Here is an 11,827-nt window from a genome sequence, read left to right on the forward strand (position 1 = left end):
ACCTCAGGAGGGAGGCAGAGGCTCCAGGATCCACAGCCTCTCGTGGGGAAGAGTTTCCCCCCTGCTCTTTCCATCGCTGACACACTGAGCCAACAGCAACCACACACACACAACCACACACACACACAAAGCTGGTGTGGGAGAACGATATCACAGACACCGAAAAATCAACAACACTTGTTTGTGAAGACAACGAGGTGAAGACAGGACCAGCCATGATTTCTCACTTACTGCAGGCGTACACACACACACACACACACACAAATGCACACGCACAGTCGCACATGCACACACACACACACACACACACACACACACACACACACACACACACACACACACACACACACACTGTGACTAACCCTAACTTTATCTCTAAACTTGACCATGAGCAGGACAGAGTTTATACTGGAAAGGGTCTAACAAATGTACACACACAGACACACACACACACAGACACACACACACACACACACACACACACACACACACACACACACATCTGATCTCAACTAGTTCTGGTCTGCTGATGCTGATGCTATATGTCCATGATATTTGCATGTGTGTGTGTGTGTGTGTGTGTGTGTGTGTGTGTGTGTGTGTGTGTGTGTGTGTGTGTGTGTGTGTGTGTGTGTGTGTGTGTGTGTGTGTGCATGTGCATGTGCGACAGTGCATGTGCATGTGTGTGTGTGCAGTCTGGGTGGTCAGCTAACACAGACATTAATGAGCCCAGATGTGTAACGAGGCCCAGTAGCAACGAACTTGATGCTAATCCTGCGATTGGCTGCAGAACCATTTGATGCTTTTCACTACGTCAAAGAACGTTAATATTAAATTTACTATACGACACAACAACAGAGCTGTAAATGGATCAGAAATCATCTTTCATGATGGAGGACAGAGTCAAACAGAGCTGGAGCGAGAGAGAGAGGAAGATGGAGAAAGGAAATCTCTCTGTTTCTGTCTCTGCTGCATTAAGAGATCAGAGAGAGAGAGCTGAGCTTACCGGAGCCACTCGGAGGATCAAGGTGTTTGAACACGATCGTCAGACGAACACCAGCCGACCAGTTCATGCAGAACCCTGCCCCCCCGAGGGTTGAAAGCGTGATGTTGTGATTTACATGAAGTGGAGGGGAAGCACCTCAGGCTCGTGTTCCTGACTGAGAGGAACATGGATTCTGTTACTGTGGGGAAGCAGGAGCTGAGCCACAAGGCAGAGCTTTGGATTCACCAGTCGATTGACGTTCCATCGCCCCCTGGGTTTCTTCTTCTGGAGGTTTACCAGCCTCACCAGATCTGGACCAGACCAGAAGGAGATGACCGGGTGTGTATAATAATATTTATTAATAAGGGCCTCACCTGTCAGTGTTCGGGCCCAAATAACAAAAGTTCTTCGGCAGATTTACTTAACATGTGTTACTCCTGTGATTCTACCTGTAACGTTGTTGTGTTTCAGTTTTGTTTCTGTAATTAAAAATAAAAACAGACATTATCTATATTCTAAAATGTGTTCAAGTGACCAATGAGAATGTTCGTTATAAACACCTGAGGTTCTTTCATCTGTTGACGTTCACCGATGGTTCTCGAGGGAACATTTCCATATGAACAACAGAGAACTAATACTTTAATAATAAAAATAATTTTACCTATGAGAGAAATTCACCTCAAGTGTAAAACAGAATTATATATTATGCTATTATTGGGGTTATAATGACAACATTTATAAACTCTTATGCAGTTTAAACTGTTTAAAATCATGAAAGCCACTCCAGCCATGGATGAGACATTCCTTTATTATAATTAAGGTAGTCAAATATCTGCTGCCGCGGAAACGTCCCGCCAAACCAAAGATTCAGCATTTCATCATTTTCAAAATAAACAAAAAACAATCAGTAAAACTTTGGTTGGGTTGGGTTTGAGCAGAGGACTCTGGATCCCCGTGGACGAGCTGGACAACGTGTCTCTGGGACGGTGACGTCTGGGACACTCTGCTTGGCCGTCAACATCAGCAACCCGAGCTCAGATTAGCGATAAGACAATGAATGGATGAAATAATTAGGATTTTGATTATCAGCCATAATATTTTAACCATCCAAGGTAGATTTGTGAAGTCCACTCGTCCGAATGATATGAACTCACTACAAAAAGGTTAAATTCAAGCGGGAAGCAGGAAGTTGTTGGTAGAGGATCATTTGCCAGGGTTGATGGGATGTGTAGTTCCTCTTACAATAATTCTTTCATGTTTTCAAATATGTATTTGCTTCTGAATCACGTGATTCCCGCGGCTGCTCGACCTGTTTCAGCCTCGGCCTGGTTCTTTATTAGGATTTCCTGAAATGTCGATGGAGAAACTGAGGAACTGGAGTCGTTCTGAACGTGGGCGATCGCCAGCAGCCGGAGGAACCACAGTGCCGATCGTCAGAATCGAACACACGGACTCAGACGTCTCTTCCTTCCGGAGCCGACAGGACTCGGGTTCGAACTCTTGTGTCACAATCGCACACTTTACCAAACTTCCGCCCCCGAGCGCCTCCGCTTCAACACATTGTGAAAATACACTTGATTACACAGGAAATAACCCCCCCCACTAAATATAATCCTAAAAAAGATGAGGTTTTAAATGTTACTTAGAGGTGAGAGGGTTACATCAGGTCTGTTTTATTATGAGTGGGTCAATCGCCATGACAACAGAGGCACGACAAGCTTTTTATCACAGAAACTATAATTATACACACGCGTGGATCTGGAGTATTTCCATGATGAAGAGGTGTGTCTCTTTATGTGCACGACATGTTGTACACACCTGCAACACACACACACACAACACACATGCTACACACCTTTACAACCAAGGTGCTCCACCTTCAGCCTCACATCCCTGGAATCAGCACATGTATTGTTTAATTGTTTGATTTTATGTCTTAATAATTTGCTTTAACAACCAGTTCACGTGCCAGTGTTCAACAGACACACTCCTTCCTCGAGAGTCGCACCGGAAAACCTTTATCGTCTCTGTTGAAGAACATTTTTTCTCGTATTTAAAATCAAATCCTCTTGTTTTAAATGTATATTTTGCGTTGTTATTTCAGTTAAAACATGTGGTGCACTTTTAAAAAGCACTAAAACTTGATTTAAAAAACTTTATTGAAATCCTGAAGGTGCCTGGTTCTTTCAGCTGCTGCTGTGGTCGAGGCTGAAACTTCAACTTCACAAACTGAGACTTCAGGAATCGAACGTCTTTCCATTCAGTCAGAGTGACGCTCGTTTCCACTCAGTTAAAATAAAGGGTCAGATTCACACTGTCACACACTGTATTTTTCTGATTATTGTCACTGTAAACAATTAAAAAAACTATTTTTGTGGGAAAACATAGATCTGAATTTCCAGAGAGTCATGAAATTCATGATTTCAGTTTTATTGGTTATATTTAATTGATGAAATGGAGCTGATGCTGGACCTGGAGTTGAGCGTTGGAAGTGAAACTCTGTGGACTTTGAGTTCAGGGATCTTACTGTGTGATTGTAATAATTATTAGTTGTTTGCAGCAACATTATCTAAAAAGCAAAATCCCTCAAATTCCACACTATTGGTTATTCTTTGCGCGTAAGCTACAGAAAAGAAGAACTTGTGTATCACTTGCTCTGCGTCCACAGGTTCTGATCTGAATCTGATCCGAAGCCTCAGAGTTCAACTGTGGACAAACTGATGAATGACGGCAATTATAGCTTTGCTCATTAATGTTGTTTTTGATTCAGTCCATCCACACAAGGTATTCATCATCTCCCTCTGCTGCTGCGTGTGCACGTGTTTGTGCACGTGTGTGAGTGCATGTGAGTGAAGGAGAAGAACAAAAAGGACAAGAGTAAGAGAGAGAGAGAAACAAACACTGACTGTTGCTCTTGGCTCCGGGTCTGTTAGTCGAGTGAGAGGGGAAGTGAGAAGTGCACGGTGCCCGTGCACGAGCTGAACAACTGAACACACACAACCTGATGTGAGTCTGTTGTGCGTCCAGCGTTTGGAGCAGATAGAACTCATCAGTCATTCAAACTGTGATAATACTCAAGATAAGATGAAGTTTGTCTCATTTTTCTCCGACCTCGTCTAATTCATGACGATAAGTTTAATGATGATGGTGATGGTAAAGTTGGAAAAGGTACGAATCCGGTTGTTTATGACGACAACTACACAATGATCGTAACTGTCGCAGTAACACAAACCAGTCATGTCCTGAAGTTAATAAATTCTTCAGGCAAAGTCCAAACAATATGACTCTCACTCATGAGCAGCAGCAGCAGATTCTTCACTCAGATGCGATCACACCAACACTTCGTAGCGTTCAGGAGCTGATCAAAATAATTGAATTTATTTTATTGAATTGAATTGAATATTGTATTCCTAAAACAGTTTTTTTATTTTTTAGCAGCTAACGGCGTCTGCTGATATTAATATTCCAGGAATATGTTGGTTCCAAAACTCATTGAATCAGTTTAAGACATTTAAAAAATCTGTGAATCGAGAGAACATGAAATCACTTCTTGTCAGTTTGTCATAAACAAATACCAGCATCTCTACCATCATGTATAGGAGTGACATAACAGTTTATTTATTTTTTATTTACAGATTTTCAATGACAAGATATCAAACGCACACATTTGTTTAGATCTTATAATAACAGCGATCACAATTGACAGCAGAGATCTAACAAAGCCACGTCATGTAAACATCACATTGTTCGACTCCCTCAGTAAAACTAACATGATACCTGCCTAATGAAATCATGTGTATTCATGTGTGTAATTGTGTAATTGTGTGACCTTTCAGTATTTCAACACACCAGCCTGAGGAATGAATCTGCTCCTCCACGAGGACACGCCCACCGCACCCCTCAGCAAAGCATGGAGGAAACACACACACACACACACACACACACACACACACACACACACACACACACACACACACACACACACACACGCACACACACACATAGACCCACACTGAACCAGGAACATTTAATCATCCTTATAAAAACAAATGTGTGCTCATCCACAATTAAACACTCACGCACATGCGTGAGCACACACCTACGGAGATCAAAGCCGACCCGCCCAGCACCACATGCCTCTGTTCTCGACCTTACCTTAGAAATAGGGCGTAAGAATCAATGGAATATCAAAGACATAACACAATGCAAACGTTCAGGAAAAAAAGAGTACAAACAATCCTGCAGAACAACCTCGGCTGCTGCAAACTGTTACACTGCAGATGGCAGCCAGCCTCCAGGGATCAGTGTGTGTGTGAGTGCACGTGGGGGGGGGGGGGGGTCATGGCCTCACACCGGGTTCATTGATCTGCTTCCTCAGTTTACCAGTTTCACAATCCGTTGTTCATTTGCATATTACTGTCCTGGTGTGGTGCAGCATCGTGGTCAAACCACTGGAAACTGTTCTGACGAATGCATATGAAATGTGACATTAGATGTGACGTATGACATTTGCATGAGCATTGTACAGGTGGCAGCGGCCCAGCAGCAGCACGCCCTGGAGGAGGTTCCATCTGTATGGCCGGCACGCCATCTCACTCCCCCCCCCCCCACCAGAGAGAAGAGACAACTGTACACTGAGGACATTTCACACCTGGAAGTTCAGACCATCCATCTCTCTGGATAGAGATCATGAATAAACCCGTTTCATTATCCATCCATCGATTATAACGCTTTGAGCTCTCACTCGTTCATTCAAACCTTCAGTTGATTTAGAGATGAACCCGAACATGAAGGTCTTTGACCTGTGGGATGAAGCTGGAGGAAACTCCACCCAGACCCGAGGAGAACGTGTGGACTCCACCCAGAAAGACCTGGTTCAGTCTGATCCAGATCCAGAACTCCTCTTCTGGTCCGAGAAACCTTTCACACCTGATCTTTAGGTTCAGACTGAACATTCTCCAGAGTTAATATCCGATGTTGTAACGTTAGCTTGTCAATCATATGAACATTGATTGACAGTGAATATTAGGACGTCCATGTTGTTCCAACACGTCCTGACATGTTCTCAGTGCACTGACGTAGGACGAGGTTTGTGATTTACAAGTTGTCGGAGCTGGAGTTTAAACATGTGATGATCCTGAGGCTGAAGAACGTGGATCCACGTTTGCACGTCAGTGACGACGAATGCTTCCAATGCTCAAAGTGTCCTTGAGCAAAACAATGAAAACCAACCAGCTCCTGGCACCAGAGGCTTTGCGTCTGGCCCAGCTCCCAGAACCACATCAAAAAAAATTTGCCCACAGACGAATTAAATGATAATTGTGAAGCATTTCATTGTTTTGAAGTGGTTCAGAGAGAGAGATTCACCACAGGTGACTTACAGGAACGTTCTCAAAGAAATCCTCAGATTAGCCGACTCCTACGTACACAGATGAATGAAAAACAAACATGTGCTCACTTGTTTTCATGAAAGATCAATGATGTATTTTAAGTATTTTGTCCAGTATTATGTGATATATTTATACTCTGGATAAGTGGAGGATTACGGAGTTATATGCACTGCATTTAGAAAGTGTTCAGGCTTTAGCTTTATGCTAAAATTATAATTAAACCTTGTCAGTCTTATTATCTCACAATGACACAGTAGAAACAGAAATAATTAAATGTTAACAGCTTTACCGAAAAGGAAACATGCTGTGACACTCTGGGTTGAGCTCAGCTGCCTCCTCTCCTCTTCATCATCTTTCAAACGTCTCTGTATCGTAGCTGGAGTCTGTCTGTTGTGGCGTCAGTGGACAGGACGTGATCTGAAGAGACACTGACTGATGATCTCGTCTTATTTCACCAACAAACACATGTTTCCAGTGGTGTAGTAGCTGAGTGACAGGCTAACACAAGCTAGCACCACGTAGCTCTGGAGTCGCTCTGTCAGCTGAGTGAGGGACAGTCGAGACCTGCTACATTTTCCCTCTTTAAACTGTTTCTTAAATACCCCAGGTTCAAGTGGAGGATGAAGGAAAGATCTGAGAACACAGCTGGTCTTTCATCTCGAGCAGCCTGTGAAGTTCACGTCGTGGTCAGAGGGATCTGGAGATCTGCGTCCCGACTCGAGGCCGAGTCCTGAGGAGGACGGGCTTCATAGGTGTGAATGCTCCTCTGGTTTAACATGAGCACCTTTAGATGTTGTAATGAGTTGAAGACAGAGACTGTGAACGTCACCTGGGTGAATCAGGCCGATTGAAGGCTGCATAATTATAGCAGCCTTCAAAATGTGACAGCCTACAGGAACCTTTGTGTCACAGCAGCCTCGATAAAATATATATATAGATTATTCAGATGATTCACATTAAAAAAACCTAAATTGTTTGAATTTCACTGAACTGTAGAATGAGGTCATTTGAGAGCCAGCTGACATCTCACAGAACAAGTGTAGCAGCCTTTCTACACTAGCAGCTCTGCAGAGGGAACCTGTGGACTATGTTATTATAATGATGACCATGTTCATTCTAATGGGAACAAATTGTGATTGTTTCTGTCCGTGTGGCTGAGGAGAGAAGTGCAGGTTGGACACTGATTGGCTGAGTGGTGACCTCAGCAGGTTCAGAGGGAGACGCTCTTCTCTCTCCTTCGCTCGGTGGAAACCAAATAAAAGAGAAGTTTACTGAGGCAGGATCCTGGCGCCCGGTGATAAACCCAGTGAGACAGTGAGACTTTCTCCTGAAGACATCGCCTTAAAACCCGTCCTGTTGTTTTACTGGACCCTTTGAGAATCGTCTCCTCTGTTGTCAAGTTGCAGTTGCTCCCTGAGAAGCTTCAGTTCAAATTCACTTTGTTTCACACCTGAATGAGAGAAACATTAGTCGGTATCTATCATCGCCTCAGATCCGAGTTGTTGTTTTTGTTGGAGGTGAGTTTCAATGACAAAACTATTAACTTCAAATTAACTGGATGGTTTCACAAACAAACCCGACCTGAGAAGTGAGAGACGACTTCAGACCTGAACTCGTTCTGGAACTTTCTTGTTTCTCTTTATCTCACACACACCCTCTCCCTCCCTTCTGTCTCTAACACACACACACACACACACACACGCAAGGACACACACGTGGGAGGATTGACGCCGCGCTGTCTGCAGTGCGCTCAGGAGTATTGTTATTAACTGCGGTGTGAATAGAGGCAGCAGTACATCCCCGGCTCGGCTGCTGCTGCAGGGCTCGCCTTTGTTCTGCACTCCATAATGGCACGGCATAATTACAGTCTTAGTGGAGAAAGCACACAGGCTGCTTCTACCTCACCTCACCTTGCAGGATGAGGATAAGAGGCACACAGGCTCAGGCCTCTTTCATCTGCACACTCATATTAATATGTCATTGAAACCAGTTCTAATGCATTTGTTGTTCGGAGTAAAATCTACAAATTCAGGAACCTCCTGTTGACAGGGAGTCAATCACTGGACTGTTCCATGATGACAAATACAACTTCTACTTCTCTGGTTCCCTCCGTCACCACAGGGTCTTAAAAACATATCGCATGGATCAATATGCTGCTAACTTATGTGTTATGTGATTTGGTGTAAAAGGGAAAATGTTTGATGCTGTTCAGGAAGCTAGTGGTGGTCTTACATCTACAATGTCTCTTCATCTGTCTCCATCCAGCTTCTCCCCTCTTATAATCATCCGCACCCCAGTTGATAAGATACACTGCCCCTGCTGTGTGTCCTGGTTAACGTTGTGTTACTGGTGTTGTTTTGTGTTGTTTCCTGACATTGTTTAATGTGTTGTCGATTTGTTTACAAAATAGATAAAACTGTGTCTCCTCAAAGGTTTTCATGGTGTGACACCGGTTTGGAAACAGATAAATCAAACAATCAAATCCTGTTTGTAAAATCCATATTCACAAATCACAGTTTGGGAAACATCCTCTGATCTTGACCCTCGACCAGTGTGAGGAGAAACGACCCAATCAACTTGAATAAGGTCAAACTCTGGAAGTAATGATGCGAGTCATAATCTGACTCTGCTCTGTGACAGAGGAATATAGATGGAAACATCATCAGCTCATGATGACATGAGGACGACCTGGTCTACACAGCAGCTGATGGAGTCGATGATCAAATGCAGCTTTACTCTGGAAAGGACCAGAGGACAGAGGACAGAGGACAGAGGACAGAGGACAGAGGACAGAGGACAGAGGACAGGGGACAGATGACAGATGACAGAGGACAGAGGACAGAGGACAGGGGACAGAGGACAGAGGACAGAGGAAGTCAGATTCTGTTCATACGGTTCACTGATTGATTCACTGCTGGTTTGGATGTTTCTGTGTGATTTGTCTGATTGTATCTTCCTCCATGTGTCGCTCACCCTCTCCTCTTCCTCCCCGGAGCTGTCGACTGACCTGCTCCTGCTCAGCTGCTGCACACAAGCTCCTTCTCCCCCCCCCCCCGACCCCCCCTGCACACTGACTGCTTCACCTTCAGTCTGAGTGAAGGGGGGGGGGGGGGGGGAAGAAGAGGTAAATCTGACGACTTAGCAAGATAGTGTCACTAAATAACAGCACTGACACGGAGAGGAGGGTGCGCCCGGCGCTCCAGAGGTGAACCTGGGCCGGGAGGAATGTTGGCTGCAGATGAAAGCTGCTGGAGGCCGGGATGTGTAATAACTCTCCACACAGCGACCTGCTGGTGGAGCAAGCTCCTGGAGGCAGGCGAGGAGGAACCAGAGGAACAAGCCACAACATCTCTCACGCTGTGTGTGGGTCTGTGTGTGTGTGTCTGTGTGTGTCTGTCTGTGTCTGTCTGTGTGTGTCTGTCTTCCTCTCGTTGTCAACAAGTTCCAATCCTCATCATCTGTATTTTTTTCCATTGGCTCGACAAACGTTGGGTTGTCCAAATTGTGTAACTGAATATTGATGGTGATCTTTGATGGTGATCTTTCATATTTTGATCATTTTAAGGGATAATACAGATTTTCTCAACTTATCTTAATGTGTGTGTGTGTGTGTGTGTGTGTGTGTGTGTGTGTGTGTGTGTGTGTGTGTGTGTGTGTGTGTGTGTGTGTGTGTGTGTGTGTGTGTGTGTGTGTTTGTGTGAGTGACAGCAGAGTCTTCAAAGAGCAGATTAGTGGAGCCAGCGCCTCGGGCCTCAGGATCTATAAAAGCTTGTGTGGTGGAGGAGGACAAGTGTCAGATCGGTTTCACCTTCCAAAACAAATACTCCAATAAAAGTCTGACGTTAAAAACCTTCCTCAAAAATAAATATCATCATGTATAATGTATAAATTCACTGTCCATGACCGTTTTATTCTGCCACTGGAGCGTTAACTCATATTTTACTTTAACTGCCCCTAATTAGAATTTATGATACAACCATTAAATAAATGGTTTTACTGGGACTGTGAATGCGGAGCACGTTTTTAAATTAATTGTTTTTTTATTCATTTCAATTATAACTTATCATTATTATTATTATAATTATATTACATTCGACAACTGTTATTTTCAACACTGTCATTTATGATCTGCTCAGTGGCCTGTGACTGACAGATGAATAAACTCATGTGCGAACAGATTATCTACATTATGTATTATTATGCGCATTGTGTTAACACGTTTTAAATGTTTCATTAAGTGTTTCACTCGCAGTGTTTGTACTTTAATTTTAACGGTTTAAACCTGGAGGTTCCTCAGGATCATTAAAGGAGGAAAAACCTCTTTGGGTCTGATTTAATACTTTTACCTTCTTTGTGAAACGTGACTCAAACCTTTTATTTTATTTTTCGAAGGAGCCACGAATCAAGAAAGTTCTGAATTTGTAGTTTAATCTGAATAAATGAATATTAGTTATTTTTCTCCACTGAAAACTGAAGTGGAGTGAAGAAGGAAAATACTTACAGTAGCCAACATGTACATGTACAAGGAAGTAAGAGCTTTAGATATTTTCCAGATGTGACCCAACATCATTGTTCCTCGTTAGACATTATTTAATGTTTTATTTTGTATTTTCATTTTATGTAGTGATGCTTCGCTGCGTTGATTCAGAAATCTACGTCACTAAAATGAACTCGTCATATGAACAGACTCATTTACACTGAAGCTGAGCGATAAATGAAAACTATAATTATTTGGTTATTAGAGTTTTAGAGTTTAATACGAAAGAAGACGCTTTGATTTCTACAATAAAATATCAAGTCTATAGTTTTCTTTCAAGAGGCTGTTTGCTCGTGCGCGTGGAAACTCTCATGATCCTAATCGAAATTCTCTGATTCGTTCTGAGCCTGAAGAGACACCCTCTCTGATTCACAAAAGATGTTTGTGAATCAGATTCTTGTGTTTAATAAATCTGATCCGCATGAGACGGTCTCAGTTTATAAAGTCAATGTGCTGACGTATTTGTTTTTATTCTATTTTTGCGTGTGGCCTCATTTTTAAAAGGCCACAATTCTTTTTTTAAATAGAAACGATGCATCAGATTATTTTAAATGTTCCTTTTTATTTTATTTAATTATTATACATATTATATGTGATGCAGCAAATGTTGGATTAAAAGGCCCCAAATGTTCACTTCCTCACAGACGATGCTAAATGATTTTAATTGTAACATAACTAATAACATGTCTGATATTATTTTAAATCGAGTTTCTTACTTTGAACAAACTACACGAACCCATCGAATGAACTGCTCGTTGAAATGTATTTTACTCTAACAGATGATATTAGTGACGAGTCTCCGGTCCAGGTCCGGGTCCGTCCCGCTCGGACCCTCCACGAGCCGGGTTAGGGTTCGGGTTAGGGTTCCGTCCTGTGCAAGTTGAGATTTGCGTGACACGGTGCGTGGCTGCAGCC

Source organism: Limanda limanda, chromosome 17 (genome assembly GCF_963576545.1).
Source record: "Limanda limanda chromosome 17, fLimLim1.1, whole genome shotgun sequence".
In the NCBI taxonomy this organism is placed as follows: Eukaryota; Metazoa; Chordata; class Actinopteri; order Pleuronectiformes; family Pleuronectidae; genus Limanda; species Limanda limanda.